This window comes from Solanum tuberosum, unplaced genomic scaffold (genome assembly GCF_000226075.1).
Source record: "Solanum tuberosum cultivar DM 1-3 516 R44 unplaced genomic scaffold, SolTub_3.0 scf00337, whole genome shotgun sequence".
Lineage (NCBI taxonomy): Eukaryota > Viridiplantae > Streptophyta > Magnoliopsida > Solanales > Solanaceae > Solanum > Solanum tuberosum.
In genome coordinates this window covers 360855-381737 of record NW_006239266.1, presented here as the reverse complement: position 1 = coordinate 381737, position 20883 = coordinate 360855, and the positions used below count along the sequence as shown (strand labels likewise).

The 20883-nt window shown below is 32.6% G+C and overlaps 1 long non-coding RNA gene across 3 annotated transcripts; it reads right to left on the bottom strand.

The window, feature by feature from the left end:
- Positions 1-199: 199 nt before the first annotated feature.
- Positions 200-20483, bottom strand: LOC102591623 (uncharacterized). 3 transcript variants are annotated; one of them, XR_001475259.1, is made up of 6 exons: positions 20120-20483; positions 1453-1517; positions 1091-1185; positions 964-1023; positions 708-777; positions 200-488 (listed from the first exon to the last, which is right to left on the bottom strand). It is a non-coding gene; the product is annotated as an uncharacterized lncRNA (long non-coding RNA). The 3 variants fall into 3 exon arrangements; XR_001475261.1 differs by having other exon boundaries at positions 1123-1185; XR_001475260.1 differs by lacking the exon at positions 1091-1185 and having other exon boundaries at positions 20120-20481.
- Between the last annotated feature and the right edge of the window lie 400 nt (positions 20484-20883).

The following is a 20883-nucleotide window of genomic DNA, read 5'->3' as shown; positions in this document are numbered from 1 at the left end:
GATGTAGAGGAACCAATGACTTCCTGGAAGAGTAGCTCACCTTTGAATTCGAAGTCAAGCGTCCCTTAACTGAAGTCTCATATCAACCGTTGGAAGATGTCATGTACTCCACAAGAAAAAATAAAGTGTAGTATCAATACACAATCACATTGTATTGGTAGGATCACACGACCAAGTCTAAATCATGAATGTAAACAGATAGCCACAACACAATAAACACTTGACAACACATATAAAACAATCACAAATACATAGGCTCCTAATCACAATATCCTGAATCAACCAATACTTGAAACATGTCCCACATGATCACAATTACAAATACCCGGTCCACTCATGGAATCATAACTACACATACTCGGTTCTCTCACAGAATCCACACACAAATTATTAGTGTATCAGCGTGGTATCCGAGCCAATCAGGGGTAGTATTTATATCAGACGTGATATCCAAGCCAACTGTTAGTATTTCTATACCGGCGTGGTACCTGAGCCAATCAACAATCACAAACGACATGTACAATCATAATTACAATCACAATGAAGAATAACACTTGAAACCACAAGTTAAATTAAAAGTTCTATTGCATGAGATTATTAACATGATGTCATTTCATATGTTTCCCTATGTTTTCCCCAACATGCATTATATCAGTGGTACTATAAAGTAGTAGACATGTGTATACATACATACAACCATCACCTACCTCGAATCAAGCCTGAATGCTCTTAAGAACCTGAGCTTTCCTTTTTGAAGTACATTGACTTGTTCTTGGTCTAACAATAATGAAAAACACAACAATAAATCAAAACTGGTCTAATTATACCTGGATCATAATCAAATCCTAACAAATTCAGGACTTTTCCCACTATTAAATCAAGTCAAAATCCTCCCCCAAAAGTAATATCCTAGATTCTAAAGCTTAAGAATCTATTTACAAGATAGGGAAGTAATGAATTTACCTTTATCGTTGAATTTGGTGAAAATTTGATAAGACCTGCCCTTATGCACCCCTCTCAAACCTAAGAAGAATGATGCATAAAATAGGAGGTTTTAGGTCTTCTTTTTTAGCATAAAATTCCAACTTACCTGACTATAGCTGTCACGATTCGAGCCTATACCCTGGACGTGACCGACACTCAAGAACTATTGCTGGTTTTCAAGCGAACCCTCATCCTGGCTGACTACATGCAGAAGACTAACTTGAGCATACATAAGCATCAAATTGAAAGAAACGTTTAAAAATAATTTATTGAATCTCAAAACCTTGTTGAATATACTTAGTATGAAACATAAGTTTTAAATAAAATATCTGAAACTGAAAGACTCTCCAAAACTGTCTATCCATGAAGCCTCTACTATTGAGGAATGATGTCGGTACAAGACCCATGACACCTAAAACTACTTATTGGAAAGTAATGTGAAGTCCTCTGGAATACAATGAGGCTCACCAAAACTAACTGGAGTATAGAGTGATCTCAACGAAGCGCCTGTTGATAATCATGAACACCTATATCTGCATCATAAAAGAATGCAGGTTGAATGACATCAACACATGGAATGTACAAGTATGTAATATGGCTGAGTAAACAAATAACTGAACTGAATGATTGAAAACAACTCAACTGAATCATTACATGGACATGAAGTGAAAACCATTTAAGCTTTACAATAAAATATACAATGGAAGCAACATAAATAATATACTTTATTTGTGGGAAGTTTCTCTAACCGACAACCATAACCATGAGCCTAACAAACGTTGCCAAGGCCATCCTATACTTTGCTGGGGTATATGATGATATCGTGACTATGGATCCATCTAATTAGTCTTCTCAGAGGCAGTGAGGAGTCACATGAAGAATCAGTGCTATCCTATCCTATCCTATGCTAGCTACGTAGTTCTATGGGACTTTCGAATCATAAAAGACTCTAACCCAACTCAGTGCTCGATACTATTTTCAAAATAATTAATATAACTTTGTGCTCAATTCCCCATTACAAAGAATGAACTTCTTACATTACTTGAAATACTTTTCAAAACATGAGACATATTTACCTTCTTGAAAACATACACTTATGAACTTATCTTTCAAATCCAATAATTAACATAGGTACATATGTGTATATATATATATATATGAATAAAATAACATTAGAAACTCTTAAGTCTTTATGAACTAGAACCTTTAAACTTTTTCTCAAAACTCATTTTTACTTCCTCAGAAACTCAATTTAAAACTAAGTATTGGCTTTGAAACACTTGTCAAGATTTATAACTCAAAATAGGGTTCATGCTTCATTATAGAAATGAACAAATCAACTCAAAGATCTTAATCAACGAAAAAATCTAAGGAGAATTACGATTCCATGATAAAAATATAGAAACTCAATACTTAGGAATAAAATTTCAAAAGAATCAGAAATTCAAGAACACAAAAATCAACTTATCTCAAAAATACTCAAATCTAGGGAAAGAATCCTAGATTACTCTTTTACTGATATGAAAGTAGATGTAGGGCGTGAAGACGAACTAGTCAACACTATGATAGCCTTACATACCTTAAAGAACAAGGTTCTTGAAGAATCTTGAAGAAGAACTTGATTAGAAGCCTTGAAACCCTAGCTTCAAGGAAAAAAATTGAGAAAACCTTTCTTGAGATATCTTGAATTAGTTTCTTGAAACTCTATGACCAAGAATTATGATTTTCATTAGTGATTCTTAATTGTATGGAGGAATTTGAGTTGGAAAGAATGAAATTCTTAGAGAAGGACTTACCTTGTAGAAGAATCTTGAAATAGATTAAAAGAATCTTGAATGAAGTTTTCTACTTTGATTTTTCCTTAGGGTTTTGTCTTAGGGTTTGATAGAGAAGATAATGATGGACTAAGAGATGAAAATCTGATAGTTTTGAGTAGGGCTGCGTATCGGTCGGTTCGGTTCGATTTTGAAGTTTATCGATTTTGGCTTATTGGTTATCGGTTTGTAGAGATGCTAAACTGTTACAGAACCATTAAGATATTGACTTATCGGTTATTGGTTTATCAATTATTGATCGTTATCGGTTTAACCGTTAAGATTTGACACAAAAAAATAAATTGAAAATCACTTAGAAACAAGGTGACAAACCAAATGAACCATGCACATGAGTTCACAAGTTATATCTTGCTAAAAAACAAACAATTTTACATTGTAGAATAACCAAGTGTTTGAGACAACCAAAAATAAAAGTAGGAAACCAAACTCTAAGTCAAAGACTTTATATACAAAATGGAATAAATTTAATTATTTAATTTACTATCGGGTTATCGATTAACCCGTTAAGAAAAAACCTCAAACCGTTTAGAACATATAACAAAAAAAATTAAAACCGTTATCAAAACCTTTAAACCAATAACCCATTACTGATAAACCAATAACTTTTTTTCGGTAAGAGTTATTGGCTTCGGTTTGGTTTTGAGCAACCCTAGTTTTAAGGCTTATATTAGTCAAGAAATTCGTTTAGGATTTTCTTGAAGGTAAAAAGATAAAAAGACCCCTTTTAATGTTTCCCACTGGCTAATTCGTCATTGCACAATATTAGTTACTGAAATGGTCATAACTTTTACTCAAAAAATGGATTGACGCGAAATTGGTGGCGTTGGGATAGATCGTTACATTTAATGAAAAAAAATGAGGTTAAGTCAATTTCGACTTATATAAATCTATATCTGTAAATCATAAAATAAATGAGTTATGGAATTCCTAGTGCGCGTGTTATGGAATTGTCGAAAGTAAAATTAAAAACTTAAAATATTATATTAAGTGTTATGGTTCATTTTTTCATTTGAGTTATCCTATATGTTGTGTTCATCATGTAATGTTTATCGGTTATGATTCAATCGAAATTAGTACTAAGTGTTGTGTTCATCATGTAATGTTCACCAGTAATTTTAATTATATATGTTATGTTATTAGTCTATTGTCATGTTGATTTTATCCTTTGAATTGCATAGCATAATCTCTTCTTTATCAAGATATTACAAACTTGTAGAAAAACGTGATATGCCTATATTATGATACATCGCGTTGGGAAATCTCCCCTTTGCAGATGTGCTTGTACATGTACAATTCGTAGATATTTTAATTTGTGAAATAAAACATCTTCATTTAGTGTCCAATCTGTTTGAGGGAATCCTTGGAGATTGGGTAAATTAGCCAGCAAAGTCATGACTTCTCATGGTAATAAAAATTCCTTGAGATTAGAAAGGAAAATATCCCTAGAGAAAATCATGATTGTTTTGCTTCTACATGTAGAAGAACTCTTTTAGATTGAGAGTTCTTCTTATGGTTTCCGCAGCAAGAGGATTAGATATACAATGAGAGACAAATGTTTTTGGAAGTTCTCTCTTCAATTACAGGAATCAATCAAGAAATGAGTGGTGATCAACTAATGGAGATTGTGTATAGAGGTCTGAAGGGAAGGAGATTTCTAATTGTCAAAGATGACATATGGAGTACTGAGGCATGAGACTAAATGCAAAGAATATTTCCAACTGATGACAAGAGAAGCTGAATTCTATTAATCACTCGGCTGAAGTATGCTGCTGATTATGTCAGATGTCCTGATTTTCCACCTCATAGAAAGTCTTTTATAAGTCTTGATGTCCTAATTTTCCACCTTTATTTCAATGCAAGTAGATATTCCAAAACAATTGTTTTATAGTTCAAATTGCTTAAGGTATTGGACGTATTTTCAATTGAATATGATTTCTCTTGTGTAATACCTCAGTTTGTATATTTGTGATATATTTCTGCAAGAATTGAGAAATCTACCGACCATAACAATTTTTCGAAGAGAAATGTTTGTTGAATCGAGCAGTAGATATTTGAAAAATGTAAGTGATAAGACATTTTGATAATGGATCGCCACTATATATATCTAATTCTCTTGCTGCGGAAATCATAAGAAGAACTCCTAATCTAAAAGAACTCTTCTACATGTAGAAAGAAAACAATCATGATTTTCTCTAGGGATATTTTCCTTCCTAATCTCAAGGAATTCCGATTATCATGGGAAGTCATGACTTTGCTGGCTAATTTATTCAATTTCCAAGGGTTCTCTCGAACAGATTGGACACTAAATGAAGATGTTGAGTTTCACAAAATAAAATAGCTACGAATTGTACATGCACATCTACAAGGAGGAGATTCCCAGTGCGATATATGATAATACATGCATACCACGTTTTTTTCTACAAGTTTGTAATATCTTGATAAAAAAAAGATTATGTCATGCAATTCAAAGGATAAAATCAAAATGACAATGGACTAATAACATAACATATATAATTAAAATTACTGGTGAACATTACATGATGAACACAACACTTAGTACTTACTTCGACTGAATCATAATCGATGAACATTACATGAAGAACACAACTCTTAGGACAACTCAAATGAAAAATGAACCATAACACTTAATATAATATTTAAGTTTTTAATTTTATTTTCGACAATTCCATACCACGCGCAATAAGAATGACAGTTGAACTAGCAATGATACAACGTTTTGCCTCACGTTGCCGGGGACATCCTATACTTTGTCTGATTTATAATGATATCGTGACTATGGATCCGTCTAATTAGCCTTCTAAGAGGTAGTGAGGAGTCGTATGAAGAATCAATGCTATCCTATCCTACGTTGGCTACGTAGTTCTATGGGACTTCCGAATCATGAAAGACCCTAACCCAACTCGGTGCTCGATACTCCCAAAATAATTAATATAAATTTGTGCTCAATTCACTCATTACAAAGAATGGACTTCTTACATTGAAATACTTTTCAAAACATGAGACGTGTTTACCTTCTTGAAAACATGCACTTATGAACTTATCTTTCAAGTCCAATAATTAACATAGGTACATATGTATATGTATATATATGAATAAAATAACATTAGAAACTATTAAGTCTTTATGAAATAGAATCTTTAAACTTTTACTCAAAATTTATCTTTACTTCCTCAAAAACTCAGTTTAAAACTCAAGTTTTGGGTTTGAAAAACTTCTCAAGATTTATAACTCAAAATAGGGTTCATGCTGAATTATAGACATGAACAAATCAACTAAGGATCTCAATAAAAATGTAGGAACTCAATACTTAGAAATAGAATTTCAAAAGAATCAGGAATTCAAGAACTCAAAATGAACTTATCTAAAGAATACTCAAATATAGGGAAAGAATACTAGATTACTGATCTGAAAGTAGATGTAGGGAGTGAGGACGAACTAGTCCAACACTATGATAGCCTAACATACCTGGAAGAAAAATGTTCTTGAAGAAACTTAAAGAATCTTGAAGAAACACTTGATGAGAAGCCTTGAAATCCTAGCTTGAAGGAGAAAAATGAAGAAAACCTTTCTTGAGATTTCTTGAATTAGTTTATTGAAACTCTATGGCCAAGGATTATGATTTTCATTAGTTATTAATAATTGTATGGAGGAATTTAGGTTGGAAAGAATGAAATTCTTGGAAAAGGACTTATCTTGAAGAAGAATTTTGAAAAGTTTTCTACTTTGATTTTTCCTTAGGATTTTATCTTAGGGTTTGAGAGAGAAGAAAATGATGGATTAAGAGACGAAAATCTGATTGTTTTGATTACGACTGTGTATCGGTCGATTTTGAAGTTTATCGATTTGATTTATTGATTATCGGTTTGTAGAGATGCTAAACCGTTACAAAACCATTAAGATATTGACTTATCGATTATTGGTTTATCAGTTATTGATCATTATCGGTTTGGTTATCGATTTAACCGTTACGATTTGACAAAAAAAAAATTGAAAATCACATAGAAACAAGGTGACAAACCATGCACATGAGTTCACAAGTTACATCTTGCTCAAAAGCAAGCACTTTTACATTGTAGAATAACCAAGTGTTTGAGACAACCAGAAATAAAAGTAGGAAACCAAACTTTAAGTCAAACACTTTATATACAAAATGGTATAAATTTAATTTATGATCCGGTTATCGGTTAACCCGTTAAGAAAAAACCTTAAACCGTTAAGAACCGATAACCTAATAACAAAAAAAATCAAAATCAATAAACCAATAACGGAGTACTGATAAATCAATAAATTTTTTTCGGTTCGAGTTATCGATTTCGGTTTTGAACAACCCTAGTTTTGAGCTTTATATTAGTCAAGAAATTAGTTTAGAATTTTCTTAAAGGTAAAAAGACAAAAAGACCCCTTTTAATGTTTCTCACTGGCTAATTCATCACTGCACTGTATTAGTTACTGAAATGGTCATAACTTTTTACTCAGAAATTGGATTAACGCAAAATTGGTGGCGTTGGGATAGATCGTTACATTTAATGAAAAAAGCGAGGTTTAGTGAATTTCGACTTATATCAATCTATATGTGTATATCATAAAAACATAAAATAAATGAGTTATGGAATTCCTAGTGCGCGTGTTATGGAATTGTCGAAAGTAAAATTATAAACTTAAATATTTTATTAAGTGTTATGATTCATTTTGTCATTTGAGTTATCCTATATGTTGTGTTCATCAGTTATGATTCAGTCGAAGTCAGTACTAAGTGTTGTGTTAATCATGTAATGTTCACGAGTAATTGTAATTATATATGTTATGTTATTAGTCTATTATCATGTTGACTTTATCCTCTGAATTGCATAGCATAATCTCTTCTTTATCAAGATATTACAAACTTGTAGAAAAATGTGATATGCCTGTATTATCACATATCGCATTGGGGAATCACCTCCTTGCAAATGTGTTTGTACAATTCGTAGATATTTTAATTTGTGAAACACAACATCTTCATTTAGTGTCCAATCTGTTTGAGGGAACCCTTGGAGATTGGGTAAATTAGCCAGTAAAGTCATGACTTCTCATGGTAATCGAAATTCCTTGAGATTAGAAAGGAAAATATCCATAGGGAAAATCATGATTGTTTTGCTTCTACATGTAGAATAGTTCTTTTAGATTGAAAGTTCTTCTTATGATTTCCGCAGCAAAAGGATTAGATATACAATGAGAGACAAATGTTTCTTGAAGTTGTCTCTTCAATTACAGGAAGCAATCATGAAATGAGTGGTGATCAACTAATGGAGATAGTGTATAGAGGTCTGAAGGGTAGGAGATTTCTAATTTTCAAAGATGATATATGGAGTACTAAGGAATGGGACTAAATGCATAGAATATTTCCAAATGATGACAATAGAAGCCGAATTCTATTAATCACTCGGCTCAAGTATGCTGCTGATTATGTCAGATGTCCTGATTTTCCACCTCATAGAAAGTCTTTTATAAGTCTTGATGTCCTAATTTTTCACCTTTATTTCAACGTAAGTAGATATTCCAAAACAATTGGTTTATAGTTCAAATTGCTTAAGGTATTGGACGTATTTTCAATTGAATATGATTTCTCTTGTGTAATACCTCAGTTTGTATATTTGAGATATATTTCTCCAAGAATTAAGAAATCTACCGACCATAACAATTTTTCTTAGAAAAATGTTTGTTGAATCGAGCAGTAGATATCTGAAAAATGTTAGAGATAAGACATTTTGATATTGGATCGCCACTATATATATATATTTAATTCACTTTCTGCGTAAATCATAAGAAGAACTCCCAATCAAAAAGAACTCTTCTACATGTAGAAAGAAAACAATCATGATTTTCTGTAGGGATATTTTCCTTCCTAATCTCAAGGAATTTCGATTATCATGGGAAGTCATGACTTTGCTGGCTAATTTACTCAATTTCCAAGGGTTCCCTCGAACAGATTGGACACTAAATGAAGATGTTGAGTTTCACAAATTAAAATAGCTACGAATTGTACATGCACATCTACAAGGAGGAGATTCCCAGTGCGATATATGACAATACATGCATACCACGTTTTTTCTACAAGTTTGTAATATCTTGATAAAAAAGAGATTATGTCATGCAATTCAAAGGATAAAATCAAAATGACAATGGACTAATAACATAACATATATAATTAAAATTACTGGTGAACATTACATGATGAACACAACACTTAGTACTTACTTCGACTGAATCATAATCGATGAACATTACATGATGAACACAACACTTAGGATAACTCAAATGAAAAATGAACCATAACACTTAATATAATATTTAAGTTTTTAATTTTATTTTCAACAATTCCATAACATGCGCACTAGGAATGACAGTTGAATTAACAATGATACAACGTTTCGCTTCACGCTGCCAGGGCCATCCTATACTTTGTCGGATTTAGGATGATATCGTGACTATGGATCCATCTAATTAGCCTTCTTAGAGGCAGTGAGGAGTCGCATGAAGAATGAATGCTATCCTATCCTACCTTGGCTACGTAGTTCTATGGGACTTCCGAATCATGAAAGACTCTAACCCAACTCAGTGCTCGATACTCCCAAAATAATTGATATAACTTTGAGCTCAATTCACTCATTACAAAGAATGGACTTTTTACATTACTTGAAATACTTTTCAAAACATGAGACGTGTTTACCTTCTTGAAAACATGCACTTATGAACTTATCTTTCAAGTCCAATAATTAACATTGGTACATATGTATATGTATATATATGAATAAAATAACATGAGAATCTCTTAAGTATTTATGAAATAGAACCTTTAAACTTTCACTCATAATTTATCTTTAATTTCTCAAAAACTCAGTTTAAAACTCAAGTTTTGGCTTTGAAAAACTTCTCAAGATTTATAACTCAAAATAGGGTTCATGTTGAATTATAGACATGAACAAATCAACTCAAGGATCTCAATAAAAATATAGAAACTCAATAGTTAGGAATAGAATTTCAAAAGAATCAGGAATTCAATAACTCAAAATCAACTTATCTCAAGAATACTCAAATATAGGGAAAGAATCCTAGATTACTCTTTTACTGATCTGAAAGTAGATGTAGGAGGTGAGGACGAACTAGTCCAACACTATGATAACCTAACATACTTGGAAGAACAATGTTCTTGAAGAAACTTAAAAAATCTTGAAGAAGCACTTGATGAGAAGCCTTGAAATCCTAGCTTGAATGAGAAAAATGAAGAAAACGTTTCTTGAGATTTCTTGAATTAGTTTCTTGAAACTCTATGACCAAGAATTATGATTTTCATTTTTGATTCATAATTATATGGAGGAATTTAGGTCGGAAAGAATGAAATTCTTGGAGAAGGACTTGTCTTGAAGAAGAATCTTGAATGAAGTTTTCTACTTTGATTTTTCCTTAGGGTTTGAGAGAGAAGAAAATGATGGATTAAGAGATGAAAATCTGATTGTTTTGGGTAGGGTTGTGTATCGATCGGTTCGGTTCGATTTTAAAGATTATCGGTTTGGCTTGGTTATCGGTTTTTAGAGATGCTAAACCGTTACAGCACCATTAAGATATTGACTTATCGGTTATTGGTTTATCAGTTATTGATCATTATCCGTTCAGTTATGATTTAACCGTTAAGATTTGATACAAAAAATTGAAAATCACTTAGAAACAAGGTGACAAACCAAATGAACCATGCACATGAGTTCACAAGTTACATCTTGCTCAAAAGTAAACACTTTTACATTGTACAATAATCAAGTGTTTGAGAAAACCAGAAATAAATGTAGGAAACCAAACTTTAAGTCAAGGACTTTATATACAAAATGGTATAAATTTAATCATTTAATTTACTATCCGATTATCAGTTAACCCGTTAAGAAAAAAACTCAAACCGTTAAAAACCGATAACTTGATAACAAAAGAATCAAAACTGATAAACCAATAACGCAGTACTAATAAATCAATAACTTTTTTTCAGTTCGAGTTATCGGTTTCGGTTCGGTTTTGAACAACCCTAGTTTTGAGCCTTATATTAGTCAAGAAATTCCTTTAGAATTTTCTTGAAGGTAAAAAGACAAAAAGACCCCTTTTAATGTTTCTCACTCGCTAATTCGTCACTTCACTATATTAGTTACTGAAATGGTCATAACTTTTTTCTCAGAAATTGGATTGACGCAAAATTGGTGGCATTGGGATAGATCGTTACATTTAATGAAAAAAATGAGGTTTAGTCAATTTCGACTTATATCAATCTATATGTGTATATCATAAAAACATAAAATAAATGAGTTATGGAATTCCTAGTGTGCGTGTTATGGAATTGTCGAAAGTAAAATTAAAAACTTAAATATTATATCAAGTGTTATGGTTCATTTGAGTTATCCTATATGTCGTGTTCATCAGTTATGATTCAGTCGAAGTCAGTACTAAGTGTTGTGTTCATCATGTAATGTTCACCGGTAATTTTGACTATATATGTTATGTTATTAGTCTATTGTCATGTTGATTTTATCCTCTGAATTGCATAACATAATCTCTTCTTTATCAAGATATTACAAACTTGTAGAAATATGTGATATGCCTGTATTATCATATATCGCGTTGGGGAATCTCCTTCTTGTAGATTTGTTTGTACAATTCGTAGATATTTTAATTTGTGAAACACAACATCTTCATTTAGTGTCCAATCTGTTTGAGGGAACCCTTGGAGATTGGGTAAATTAGCCAGCAAAGTCATGACTTCTCATGGTAATCAGAATTCCTTGGGATTAGAAAGGAAAATATCCTTAGAGAAAATCATGATTGTTTTGCTTCTACGTGTAGAAGAACTCTTTTAGATTGAGAGTTCTTCTTATGATTTCCGCAGCTAGAAGATTAGATATACAATGAGAGACAAATGTTTCTTGAAGTTGTCTCTTCAATTACAGGAAGCAATCAAGAAATGAGTGGTGATCAACTAATGGAGATTGTGTATAGAGGTCTAAAGGGTAGGAGATTTCTAATTGTCAAAGATGATATATGGAGTACAGAGGCATGGGACTAAATGCAAAGAATATTTTCAAATGATGACAATAGAAGCCGAATTCTATTAATCACTCGGCTCAAGTATGTTGCTGATTATGTCAGATGTCCTGATTTTCCACCTCATAGAAAGTCTTTTATAAGTCTTGATGTCTTGATTTTCCACCTTTTCTCAACGCAAGTAGATATTCCAAAACAATTGTTTTACAGTTCAAATTGCTTAAGGTATTGGACGTATTTTCAATTGAATATGATTTCTCTTGTGTAATACCTCAGTTTGTATATTTGTGATATATTTCTGCAAGAATTGAGAAATCTACCGACCATAACAATTTTTTGAAGAGAAATGTTTGTTGAATCAGGTAGTAGATATCTGAAAAATGTCAGAGATAAGACATTTTGATATTGGATCGCCACTATATATATTTAATTCTCTTGCTGCGGAAATCATAAGAAGAATTCCCAATCTAAAAGAACTCTTCTACATGTAGAAAGAAAATAATCATGATTTTCTCTAGGGATATTTTCCTTCCTAATCTCAAGGAATTCCGTTTATCATGGGAAGTCATGACTTTGCTGGCTAATTTACTCAATTTCCAAGAGTTCACCTCGAATAGATTGGACACTAAATGAAGATGTTGAGTTTCACAAATTAAAATATCTACGAATTGTACAAACACATATGCAAGGAGGAGATTCTCAGCGCGATATATGATATTACATGCATACCACGTTTTTTCTACAAGTTTGTAATATCTTGATAAAAAAGAGATTATGTTATGCAATTCAAAGGATAAAATCAACATGACAATGGACTAACAACATAACATATATAATTAAAATTACTGTTGAACATTACATGATGAACACAACACTTAGTACTTACTTCGACTGAATCATAATCGATGAACATTACATGATGAACACAACACTTAGGATACTTCCAATGAAAAATGAACCATAACACTTAATATAATATTTAAGTTTTTAACTTTATTTTCGACAATTCCATAACACGCGCATTAGGAATGACAGTTGAACTAGCCATGATAAAATGTTTCACCTCACGTTGCCAGGGCCATCCTATACTTTGTTGGGTTTAGGATGATATCGTGACTATGTATCCATGTAATTAGCCTTCTAAGAGGTAGTGAGGAGTCGCATGAAGAATCAATGCTATCCTATCCTACGCTGGATATGTAGTTCTATGGGACTTCCGAATCATGAAAGACTCTAACCCAACCCGGTGCTCAATACTTCCAAAATAATTGATATAACTTTGTGTTCAATTCACTCATCACAAAGAATGAGCTTCTTACATTACTTGAAATACTTTTCAAAACATGAGACATGTTTACCTTCTTGAAAACATGCTCTTATGAACTTATCTTTCAATTCCAATAATTAACATATGTACATATGTATATATATGAATAAAATAACATTAGAACCTCTTAAGTCTTTATGAAATAGAACCTTTAAACTTTCACTCAAAATTTATCTTTACTTCCTCAAAAACTCAGTTTAAAACTCAAGTTTTGGCTTTGAAAAACTTTTCAAGATTTATAACTCAAATTAGGGTTCATGCTGAATTATAGACATGAACAAATCAACTCAATGATCTGAATAAAAATATAGAAACTCAATACTTAGGAATAGAATTTCAAAAGAATCAGGAATTCAAGAACTCAAAATCAACTTATCTCAAGAATACTCAAATCTAGGGAAAGAATCCTAGATTACTCTTTTATTGATCTGAAAGTAGTTGTAGGGCGTGAGGACGAACTAGTCCAACACTATGATAGCCTAACATACCTGAAAGAACAATGTTCTTGAAGAATCTTGAAGAAGCACTTGATGAGAATCCTTGAAATCCTAGCTTGAAAGAGAAAAATGAAGAAAACCTTTCTTGAGATTTCTTGAATTAGTTTCTTGAAACTCTATGACCAAGAATTATGATTTTCATTTGTGATTCATAATTGTATGGAGGAATTTAGGTTGGAAAGAATGAGATTCTTGGAGAAACACTTGCCTTGAAGAAGAATCTTGAATGAAGTTTTCTACTTTGATTTTTCTTAGGGTTTTGTCTTGGGGTTTGAGAGAGAGGAAAATTATGGATTAAGAGATGAAAATCTAATTGTTTTGAGTAGGTCTACGTATCGGTCGATTCGGTTCGATTTTGAAGTTTATCGGTTTGGCTTATTGGTTATCGGTTTGTAGAGATGCTAAACTGTTACAGAACAATTAAGATATTGACTTATCGATTATTGGTTTATCAGTTATTGATCATTAAGTGTTTGATTTTCTGTTTAACCGTTAAGATTTAACACAAAAAAATTGAATATCACTTAGAAATAAGGTGACAAACCAAATGAACCATGCACATGAGTTCACAAGTTACATCTTGCTCAAAAGCAAACACTTTTACATTGTAGAATAACCAAGTGTTGAGACAACCATAAATAAAATTAGGAAACCAAACTTTAAGCAAGGTTTTTATATACAAAATGGTATAAATTTAATAATTTAATTTACTATCGGGTTATCGGTTAACTCGTTAAGAAAAAACCTCAAACCGTTAAGAACCGATAACCAGATAAGAAAAAAAATCAAAACCGTTATCAAAACCGCTAAACTAATAAGCCATTACTGATAAACCAATAACTTTTTTTGGTTTGAGTTATCGATTTCGGTTCGATTTTGAACAGCCCTAGTTTTGAGCCTTATATTAGTCAAGAAATTCGTCTAGGATTTTCTTGAAGGTAAAAAGTTAAAAAAGACCCCTTTTAATGTTTTCCACTGGCTAATTTGTCACTGCACTGTATTAGTTACTGAAATGGTCATAAGTTTTTACTCAGAAATTGGATTGACGCGAAATTGGTGGAGTTGAGACAGATCGTTACATTTAATGAAAATAAATGAGGTTTAGTCAATTTCGACTTATATCATAAAAACATAAAATAAATAAGTTATGGAATTCCTAGTGCGTGTGTTATGGAATTGTCGAAAGTAAAATTTAAAACTTAAATATTATATTAAGTATTATTGTTCATTGTCATTTGAGTTATACTAAATGTTGTGTTTCATCAGTTATGATTCAGTCGAAGTTAGTACTAAGTGTTGTGTTCATCATGTAATGTTCACCAATAATTTTAATTATTTATGTTATTAGTCTATTGTCATGTTGATTTTATCCTCTGAATTGCATAGCATAATCTCTTCTTTATCAAGATATTACAAACTTGTAGAAAAATGTGATATGCCTGTATTATCATATATCGCGTTGGGGAATCTCCTTCTTACAGATGTGCTTGTACAATTCATAGATAGTATAATTTGTGAAACATAACATCTTCATTTAGTGTTCAATCTGTTTGAGGGAACCCTTGGAGATTGGGTAAATTAGCCAGCAAAGTCATGACTTCTCATGGTAATCAGAATTCCTTGAGATGAGAAAGGAAAATATCCCTAGAGAAAATCATGATTGTTTTTGCTTCTACATGTAGAAAAGCTCTTTTAAATTGAGAGTTCTTCTTATGGTTTCCGCAGCAAGAGGATTAAATATACAATGAGAGACAAATGTTTCTTGAAGTTGTCTCTTCAATTACAGGAATCAATCAAGAAATGAGTGGTGATCAACTAATGGAGATTGTGTATAGAGGTCTGAAGGATAGGAGATTTCTAATTGTCAAAGATGATATATGGAGTACTGAGGCATGTGACTAAATGCGAAGAATATTTTCAAATGATGACAATAGAAGCCGAATTCTATTAATCACTCGGCTCAAGTATGCTGCTGATTATGTTAGATGTCCTGATTTTCCACATCATAGAAAGTCTTTTATAAGTCTTGATGTCCTGATTTTCCACCTTTATTTCAATGCAAGTAGATATTCCAAAACAATTGTTTTATAGTTCAAATTGCTTAAGGTATTGAACGTTATTTTCAATTGAATATGATTTCTCTTGTGTAATACCTCAGTTTTGTATATTTGAGATATATTTCTGCAAGAATTGAGAAATCTACTGACCATAACAATTTTTTGAAGAGAAATGTTTGTTGAATCAGGTAGTAGATATCTGAAAAATGTCAGAGATAAGACATTTTGATATTGGATCGCCACTATATATATATCTAATTCTCTTGCTGCGGAAATCATAAGAAGAACTACCAATTTAAAAGAACTCTTCTACATGTAGAAAGAAAACAATCATGATCTTCTCTAGGGATATTTTCCTTCCTAATCTCAAGGAATTTCGATTATCATGGGAAGTCATGACTTTGCTGGCTAATTTACCCAATTTCCAAAGGTTCCCTAGAACATATTGGACACTAAATGAAGATGTTGTGTTTCACAAATTAAAATATCTACGAATTGTACAAGCACATATTCAAGGAGGAGATTCCCAGTGCGATATATGATAGTACATGCATACCACATTTTTTCTACAAGTTTGTAATATCTTAAAAAGAAAAGAAATTATGTTATGCAATTCAAAGTATAAAATCAACATGACAATGGACTAATAGCATAACATATATAATTAAAATTACCGGTGAACATTACATGATGAACACAACACTTAATACTTACTTCGATTGAATCATAACTGATGAACATTACATGATGAGCACAACACTTAGGATAACTCAAATGAAAAATCAACCATAACACTTAATATAATATTTAAGTTTTTAATTTTATTTTCGACAATTCCATAACACGTGAACTAGGAATGATAGTTGAAGTAAAAAAGAATTAAGCAGGCACTGTCAAAGTGGAGCAAGGAGAAATTTGGAGACATTTTCAATCAATTGGCTATTAGGGAGGAAATTTTGAGGATTAAAGAAGAGTTTTTTTTTTGAAGAATGTCCATATCCAGAAAATAGAGTAGTATTGCAGCATGGTCAAGCTGAATTAAAGCTTTACATTCATTATGAAGAAGAGTATTGGAGGCAGAACTAAGATGCAATGGTTTGAGGATGGAGATTGAAATATCAGATTCTTTCATAGTCTGGTGAAGGGAAGAAGGAAGAGGCTGAAAATTAACAAAATGATGAAAGCAGATGGTTCCTGGGTAGAGGGTGATAAAGAGATTGCAGAAGAGACTGTGTGTGTTTTTAAAGATCAGTTCACCGGGGGAGCTATTAATTCGGAGTTGTCCTTATTACAATATATACATCCTCAAGTAGAACAAGAAGAAAATGATAGCTTGATTGCAATACCACAAGAAGAGGAGATCAGGAAAGTTGTATTTGAGCTTAATGCTCAGAGTGCTTGTGGACCAGATGGGTTTACAAGTCACTTTTATCAAACTTGTTGGGATATTATTGGTACAACTATTGTGAAGTGGTTCATGCTTTCTTTCTGGGTTACTCACTACCTAAGTCTATTACTCATACAAATTTGGTCCTATTACCCAAAAAAAGATATTATTCAATCTTTTTATGATTTTAGGCCAATTACTTTGAGCAATTTTTTTAACAAAATTATTTCAAGACTTATACATGACATGTTGGAAGGGATACTACCAAAACTGATATCTTCTAAGCAATCAAGATTTGTTAAAGGGAGAAATATCACTGAAAATGTATTGTTGGCACAAGAAATAATCTCAGAGATCAGAAAAAGAGGGAAGCCTGCTAATGTGGTCATCAAGTTAGACATGGCTAAAGCTTATGATAGGGTGGACTGAAGTTTCTGATTAGTGTATTGGAGAAAATGGGCTTTGATAATAGGATGTTGGCTATGATTTGGAGGTTGGTAGCCAATAATTGGTACTCTGTACTTGTTAATGGACAGGCTCATGGCTTCTTTCACTCCACTAGAGGGGTAAAACAAAGAGATCCTTTATCTCCTGCACTTTTTATATTATCTGCTGAAGTATTAACTAGGGCTCTAAATCATCTGTTTTACAACAATGAGTTTAAGAGCTTTGGTTTACCCAAATGGAGTGATCAACTAAATTATCTTGCTTATGCAGATGATACCATCATATTCACATTTGCTGACAAAAAATCTATGCAATTAATCATGGAAACTCTTCAATTGTATGAAGCTCAATTAGGCCAACTTATTAATAAAGGAAAGAGTCTATTTTACATGTTCAATAAGACTGCACATGTCATACTTCAGGAAGTGGAGGATATTACTGGATTTATGAGAGAAAACTTTCCATTGACTTATCTTGGTTGTCCCATTGAGCATGCTAAGAAGAAGAAGGTACATTACTCAGAACTAATCAAGAAGATTCAAAGAAAATTGCAGGTGTGGAAGGGGAGGTTGTTATCATTTGGAGGAAAAGCAGTGTTGATTAATCATGTATTGTAAAGCATTCCTATATACTTGCTATCTGCTATTTTCCCACCAAAATGTGTTACACAAGATATACATAGGATTTTTGCAAAATTCCTATGGAATTCCAAGGAGGAAGGGAGGGCTAAACACTGGATTGCTTTGAATGATATATGTTTACCAAAGAATGAAGGGGGGCTTGGTTTTAGATCTCCATTTTATGTTTCAAAGGCGCTCTTTGCTAAATTATAGTGGAATTTTAGAACAACCAACACATTATGGTCTAACTTCATGTGGAACAAGTATTGCAAAATACACATGCCACAAGTAGTATAATGGAGGTATGTAAACTTATGCTACATGCTAAAGATTTCATTGATTAGGAAATTTGGTGGGAACCAAGAAATGGTCAGTGTAGTGTTTGGTTTGATAATTGGACACAGGTTGGGGGTATTACACTACTACTTGCCTATTAACCATGATTATGGTCAATTAGAGGAGGTGCAACCGTTAATGCTAGTGGAGGGATGGAGTAACACCTTGCTACATGAGGATTTGCCAGAAGAAGTTAGTAATCACATCACTTCAAATTTGGGAAGAATACAAAGATCTGATGAAAGAGACAAGCCATGGTGGATGCCTACTAGTACTGGTAAATTCTCTGTTGGTAGTTCTTGTGAGTTAATGAGAAGGAAAATGATAAAGTTGATAAAATCATATATATATATATGGGAGAAAGGGTTGCCTTTTAAAATCTCATTTTTGATATGGAGACTATGGCATATGAGAATTCCAATAGGAGAGGTGCTGGTGAGAATGAGAATTGTCAACTCTGTCAAGTGTTGTATCTGCAACACCAATGCAGAGGAGACATGTGATCATCTCTTTCCTCATTGCCCCACAACATACTGTTTATGGAGATAATTTGCAGAGGCTGTAGGTATTCAAGGCCCAATGGTTCAACTAAGACATGTGATACAATTATGGTGGTAATCTGACTGTGGAATCAAGTTGAAACCAATGTTACATGTTGTTCCCATTTTCATTATTTGGCAGTTATGGAAGAAAAGGAATATCGTTAAGCATGGAGGATTCATGTTGACTCATAACATGATTAGGGAGATTAACAAGCATCTGTATCTCTTTGCCAAAAATAGATATCCATGGCTGAAAAATCTCCCTAATACATGGCCTATGATAGTCAAATTATTGGAAGAATATTCACCACTAGTATGTTGTAGAGTGGTGTATTGGGTGCATCCTCTCGTAGGAAGATATAAATGCAATACTGATGGCACTAGTAAAAGGAAATCCTGGGCCTAGTTCTACAACTTTTTGTATTCGAAATGAAGAAGGCAACTTAATATTTGTAGAAGCTAATGTTATTGAAGCATGTTATGCTATAGTTGCAGACGTGAAGACATTCAAGGCAGGATTGAAGTATTTTATAGAGAATGACTTGCTACCTATAATCATGGAAATTGATTCATTCATTATTAAAAAAGTATTGGATGGAGTATGGGAAGTTCCATGGTCAATCTCAGTCGACATACAATGCATAAAATTATTAATGGAGAAAGGAGAGGTGGAGGTGGTTCACACATACAGAGAATGAAACAAATTGGCAGATTATTTAGCTAACCACATTGTTCATTTTGCAGGTACTAATGTCATTCAATTTAATAGTACACATGAACTACCACAACTAGCAAGGAACATCTTACTGACGGAACAAAGAAAAATCCCACATATACGGATTAAGAAAATGCAAAACAAGGGTTTCAGCACATAACCAAGGAATTAAGTATTATAATGACAAGTCAGCGGGAAATGAACATCAGATGCAAATAAAAGAGATAAGGTAACACCGAAGTCGGTTTCACATATCGATTGCTGGTAACAAATTGGGGACAGTTGAATCGGAAATACCTCTTGGAGATGGATCTCTTCACAGTGGTATCAGTTCTTCGGAGCTCATTCTGCGTAGAAGGAAAGATTCAAGAGGATTTATCACCAAGGGTGATTCTTGACGAAGATTGCTGGGTCGAGGCTACAAGCTCCTAGATCTGCTGTTGGGACCCATTTTGAGCTGAAGAAGTCTTTAAGGAGATTGATTCCATGGCACTTGTGAGATGTTAAGTGTATTTATTGAATTCACTCAAGCTCAACAATACTGGTTCAACAACAATTTAAAGAATTTGGGGCCATTTCGGAGGAGCATAGATGAGCATTCTGAATGGAGAAATGTTCTTGGACAGCAGCGTTTGATTACTTTCCCTTTTTAGCTTTTATTTTTTGTTGTTAGCTGATAGTCCCAGGTCACTTTTGGGCCTGGGTTATTCCTGTATTATTTCATTTTAAGGAATAAATGGGCTATGCCCAATGTTGAATTAAAAAAAAATGCACACAATACATTCACATTGCATTTCACCATTATGGCAATTATAAATATCATGCCATCAAATTACCTCAAATTCCAACAATCAAATTGGAAAATTAACAAGATAATATTGATGGCTTCTTCTTCCCCTCCTCCTCTTTTTTCTTTTGCGCAACACTAGTCTCATGCTTAATCGTTTCTTCCTTACTAGCAATGATATATATATATATATATATATATACTTTGACATAACAAAGTGTAAGCGTCTAAAGTTTCAATCCTGAAATACAGTAAACAGGAAAAGAAAAATAGC